We start from the raw sequence: 6,438 nt of genomic DNA on the forward strand, positions 1-6,438 counted from the left end.
GACTAATCAACAGGTCTAGGCACGCTCACAGAATTGAGAACGGTCTTTATCAATCTCAGTGGTTGTTTGCAGGTCATAGTGATAAGAAGGAGAAATATATAGCTATTACATTTCTGTAACTTATATTCTTATTAGTGAATATGTTTTTAAATTTGGCTCATCTACAGGATTATGGAATGACCTTGGGTAGCTTTTTTTTTAAACATCATTTTTTAATGTTTATTTGTTTATTTTGAGAGAGAGCAAGCAAAGGAGTGGCAGAGAGAGAGGGAGAGAGACAATCTCAAGCAGGCTCTGCACCACCAGTATAGATCCCAATGCCAGACTCGATTCCATGCACTGAGATAATGACCTGAGCCAAAATAAAGAGTCAGACCCTTAACTAACTGAGCCACCCAGGCACCCCAAACTTGGGGTAGTTTCAAGCCCCAGTTTTTTCAATTTTAAAATGATAAACATAATGCCTATTAAATTGTGTTGTTTTGAGGATTAAATGAGACAACATATTTAAAGCACCTAGCTTATTTTCTGATCTATAATACATGATTAATAAATGCTCACTTCCATTCAATTCAATAAACATATATCCTAGACTATTTTTTGTCTGTGTCAATGTCTATGCTAATAGCTGGTGATACAAAGGTAAGTAGTATGTAGGCCCCTATTTCAAGCAGATCATAGCTTAGTGGGGGAGACAAGCATATAAGTAGATATATGCCATTCTCTGTGAGAAGTACAAAAATAGGGATGGAGTACAACATACAATGGGGACTTAGTAGAATTGAAGGCCTATTCTATCCGGGAATGAGGGTTTCTCTAGTGGATGATAGGGGATCTTAGTCTTAACTGTAGGAAATCATCAGATGGGCCTAGGGAGTTGGATGGGGTTGGTGGGTTCGAGAGAAGGAAAATCTAGGCTAATGGAATGGTATTGTAAAATTCATTCCTCTTTTTCCTTCCATTTCTCCTCCTTCATAATAAAACATTCTTATTAATAGTAATATCTAAAGGTCAGCCATTCTCTTTGTCAATTTTTGAAAAGAAATTAGAAATTTGATCAGTTGTATCCAAAGTAGAAAGAAGAAGAGGATGAGTCATTTCCTCACTAATTCAAAGCATCAATCATAATTACTAACAAAATGTTAAGAGTATTTAAAGTACTCCTTCACTTGTATTATTTCATTTAATCATCCCAAAATTAATATGGGGCAGGGATTATTAATCTTGTTTTGCTACAAATGAAAATGAAGTTACCCAAAGTCTCCTCGGAGGTAAACTATAGGATTAGGCTTTTTTAACTCTTTTAGAGTCTAAATTCTGTGCTCTGTCCTCTATCACCAAGTCTTCCTCTGTCAATAAATAATTAAAGCTAGCTTGTATTTGACAAAAACATTTGTGGGTTAATCCTAATTAAGTTTTCTTTATATCCTTTGAACGCTAAGTAAGAGCAAGTCTGCTTAGATTATAGTCAGAGATATTGCCTCAGAAACAAAGAATATTATAAATAGATTTAACAGGGGCGCCTGGGTGGCTCAGTTGGTTGCCTGTCAGACTCTTGATTTCAGCTCAAGTCATGATCCCAGGGTCGTGGGATTGAGCCCAGTATTGGGCCCCATGCTGAGCATGGAGCCTGCTTGGGATTTTCTTTATCTCTGTTTCTCCTCCTGCCCTCTTCCCCACTCATGTTCTCTCTCTCAAAATAGATAGATGATAGATAGATAGATAGATAGATAGATAGATAGATAGACAGACAGACGGAGTTAACATGTAATTTACCATCGAAACAGGGACACTTTTGAGAGTAAAAGAACTTAAACTACAAGAGTAAATAGAGACTGTTTGGGGCCCATTTGGACAATATTGTCACCATCAGTATGGACTATTCACTAACTTGTTCATTCATTCAATTAATGACTACCTATTCAGTGCAAAGCTAACTTTAAGTAGCTTCATGAACAACAGTGAGGAGATATACAAACCAGGTAAGAATAATAGCTATCAGTTATTGAATATGTATATATTCTGGGTATTATATTAGAAATTGAACATACACTATCCAACTTTATGTTCTAAATAATTATGCTTTTAATATGCCTTAAGCTTTCAAATATTTCCATTAAATACTACTATTATTATTCTCCTTTTGCAGATAATGAAGCTGAGGTTGAATTACCTATTCAATTATATTATACAGGAACTGGCTTTTAAAATCACATCAGACATCTGCTTAAAGGTTGAGAATAGTTTGCTACTTGAAGCCCAATTCTAGAATATTGTAGCCTCAGGAATCACACTCTTGGGTCTCCCTCTTCTAGTATGAGTCTCCAGAATTCTGATGCTTAGTTAGGCAGTAGATGCTGAGTCACTGTGTCAGCTAGGATTCATTGGATGTGACAGAAAAATCTTAATTGGCATATGCAATAAATCTATTTATTGGCTTGCGTAATATAAAATTCCAGAAGTGTTTGGGTGTGTCTGTGTTCAGTACACAAAAGTTGCTACCATGACTTGTTTTATTTTTTTCCTCTTTGTTTCTCTTTTCATACTTTGACTCTGACTTCTATTATGTTGACTGTATTTTCAGTCTCCCAGTATGTTTTTTTTTTTTAGTTTTTATTTCATGTAAGTATGTATGTATGTATGTATTTATATTTATTGTCAAGTAGGTTAGCATAAAGTATTGACTTTAGGAGTAGATTCTCGTGATTGGGAGAATCACTTACGTATGACACCCAGCACTCATCCCAACAAGTGCCTTCTTCAATGCTCAATAATCTATTTTCCCCACCCCACAACTCCCCACTCCCATCAACCCTTAGTTTGTTCTCTGTATTTAAGAGTCTTTTATTTTATTTATTTTTTAAATGCATGTTTGTTTGTTTGTTTATTTATTTTAATGAAATGTATTGTCAAATAGGTTTCCATACAACAGCCAGTGCTCATCCCAACAGGTGCCTTTCTCAATGCCCATCACCCACTTTCCCCTCCCTCCCACCCCCATCAACCCTCAGTTTATTCTCAGTTTTTAAGAGTGTTTTATGATTTGGTTGCCTCTCTCTCTAACTTTTTTTTTCCTTCCCCTCCCCAATGGTCTTCTGTTAAATTTCTCAGGATCCACATAAGAGTGAAAACAAACATATGGTATCTGTCTTTCTCTGTATGACTTATTTCACTTAGCATAACACTCTCCAGTTCCATCCATGTTGCTACAAAAGGCCATATTTCATTCTTTCTCATTGCTAAGTAGTATTCCGTTGTGTATATAAACCACAATTTCTTTATCCATTCATCAGTTGATGGACATTTAGGCTCTTTTCATAATTTGGCTGTTGTTGAAAGTGCTGCTATAAACACTGGGGTACAAGTGCCCCTATGCATCAGGACTCCTGTATCCCTTGGGTAAATTCCTAGCAGTGCTATTGCTGGGTCATAGGGTAGATCTATTTTTAGTTTTTTGAGGAACCTCCACACTGTTTTCCAGAGCAGCTGCACCAATTTGCATTCCCACCAACAGTGCAAGAGGGTTCCCATTTCTCCACATTCTCGCCAGCATCTGTAGTCCCCTGATTCGTTCACTTTAGCCACTCTGACTGGTGTGAGGTGGTATCTCAGTGTGGTTTTGATTTGTATTTCCCTGATGAGGAGTGACATTGAAAATCTTTTAAAGTCTTTTAAAAGTCTGCCTCCCTCTCTGTTTGTACTTTATTTTTCTTCCCTTCCCTTATGATCTTCTGTTAAGTTTCTCAAATTCCACATATGAGTGAAATCACATGATACTTGTCTTTCTTTGACTTATTTCACTTAGCAAAATATCCTCTAGTTCCATCCATGTTGCTGTAAAAGGCAAGATTTCATTCTTTTTCATCTCCAAGTAGTATTCCATTGTATGTATATACCACATCTTCTTTTTTTTTCCAATATATGAAATTTATTGTCAAATTGGTTTCCATACAACACCCAGTGCTCATCCCAAAAAGTGCCCTCCTCAATACCCATCACCCACCCCCCCTCCCTCCCACCACATCTTTATCCATTCATCAGTTGATGGACATTTGGGCTCTTTCCATACTTTGACTGTTGTTTGTAGCGTTGCTATAAACATTGGGGTGCATATGCTTTTTTGAATCAGCACTCTTGTATCCTTTGGATGAATTCCTAGTAGTGCTATTGCTGGGTCAATAGGGTAATTCTATTTTTAATTTTTTGAGGAACCTCCGTACTGTTTTCCAGAGTGGCTGCACCAGTTTGCATCCCCATCAATAGTGTAAGAGGGTTCTCCCTTCTCCACATCCTTGCCAACATCTGTTGTTTCCTGAGTTGTTAATTTAGACACACTGACTGGTATGAGGTGGTATTTCAGTGTGGTTTTGATTTGTATTTTTCTGATGATGAATGATGTTGAGCATCTTTTCATGTGTCTGTTTGCCATCTGGATGTCTTCTTGGGAAAAGTGACTATTCATATTTTTTGCCCATTTCTTCACTAGATTATTTGTTTTTTGGATGTTGAGTTTGGTAAGTTCTTGATAGTTTTTGATTCTAACCTTTTTTTGATATGTTATTTGCAAATATCTTCTCCCATTCCGTTGGTTGCCTTATAGTTTTACTGATTGTTTCCTTCACTGTGCAGAAGCTTTTTATCTTGATGAGGTCCCAAAAGTTCATTTTTGCTTTCATTTCCCTTGCCTTTGGAGACATGTGGAGTAAGAAGTTGCCGCACCTGATGTCAAAGAGGTTGTTGCTTGTTTTCTCATGTAGAATTTTGCTGGTTTCCCATCTCACATTTAGTTCTTTCTTCCATTTTGAATTTTTTTTTTGTGCATGGTGTAAGAAAGTGGTCCAGTTTCACTCTTGGGCATGTTGCTGTCCACTTCTCCCAGCATCATTTGCTAAAGAGACTGTCTTTTTTTTACATTGGATACTCTTTCCTGCTTTGTCAAAGATGAGTTGGTCATATAATTGTGGGTCCATTTCTGGGTTCTCTGTTCTATGCCTTTGGTCTATGTGTCTGCTTTTGTGCCAATACCATACTTTCTTGATGATTACAGCTTTGTAACAAAGGCTAAAGTCTGGGATTTTGATGACTCCAGCTTTGTTTTTCTTTTTTCAACATTACTTTGGCTATTTGGGGTCTTTTGTGGTTCCACACAAATTTTAGGATTGTTTGTCCTAGCTCTGAACAAAGTTGGTGCTAGTTTGATTGGGATTGCATTGAATGTGTAGACTGCTTTGGATAGTGTTGACATTTTAACAATATTTGTCCTTCCAATCCATGAACATGGAATGTGTTTCCATTTCTTTGTGTCTTCTTCAATTTCTTTAATAAGTTTTCTATTGTTTTCAGCATGCAGATCTTTTAACTCTTTGGTGCAGTCGTAAATGAGATTGAGTCTTTGATATCTCTTTCTGTTGCTTCATTATTGGTGTGTAGAAATGCAACCAATTTCTGTACATTGATTTTATATCCTGCAACTTTGCTGAATTCATGTATCAGTTCTTGCAGCTTTTTGGTGGAGTCTTTCAGGTTTTCCATGTAGAGTATCATGTCATCTGTGAAAAGTGAAAGTTTGACTTCTTCTTGGCCAATTTGGTTGCCTTTTATTTCATTTTGTTGTCTGATTGCTGAGGCTAGAAGTTCAAACGCTATGTTAAACAACAGCGGCAAGAATGGACATCCCTGTCATGTTCCTGATCTCAGGGGGAAAGCTCTCGTTTTTTCCCCATTGTGGATGATATCAGCTGTGGGCCTTTGAAATACAGCTTTTATGATGTTAATGTATGTTTCTTGTATCCCAACTTTATTGAGGGTTTTTATTGAGAAAGGATGCTGTACTTTGTCAAATGCTTTTTCTGCATCTATTGACAGGATCATATGGTTCTTATCCTTTTTTCTGTTAATGTGATGTATCACATTGATTGATTTCCTGTAGCCCAGAAATGAATCCCATTGATCATGGTGAATAATTCTTTTAACATACTGTTGAATTTGATTTGCTAGTATCTTGTTGAGAATTTTTGCATCCATGTTCATCAAGGGTATTGGCCTGTAATTCCCCTTTTAGTGGGGTCTTGGTCTGGTTTGAGAATCAAGGTAATGCTGGTTTCATAGAATGAGTCTGGAAGCTTTCCTTCCATTTCTATTTTTTGGAACATCTTGAAAGGATAGGTATTAATTTTGCTTTGATGTCTGGTAGAATTCCCCTGGGAAGCCATCTGGCCCAGGACTCTTTTTTGTTTGGAGATATTTGATAACTGATTCAATTTCCTAATTAGCTATCTAGCCTGTTCAAATTTTCTGTTTCTTACCATTGAGTTTTGATAGTGTGTGGGTGCCTAGGAATTTGTCCATTTCTTCCAGATTGTTCAGTGTGTTGGCATATAATTTTTCATAGTATTCTCTAATGATTGTGTGTATTTCTGTAGTGTTGGTTGTGATATC

This window comes from Felis catus, chromosome D1, assembly GCF_018350175.1.
Source record: "Felis catus isolate Fca126 chromosome D1, F.catus_Fca126_mat1.0, whole genome shotgun sequence".
Taxonomy (NCBI): Eukaryota; Metazoa; Chordata; class Mammalia; order Carnivora; family Felidae; genus Felis; species Felis catus.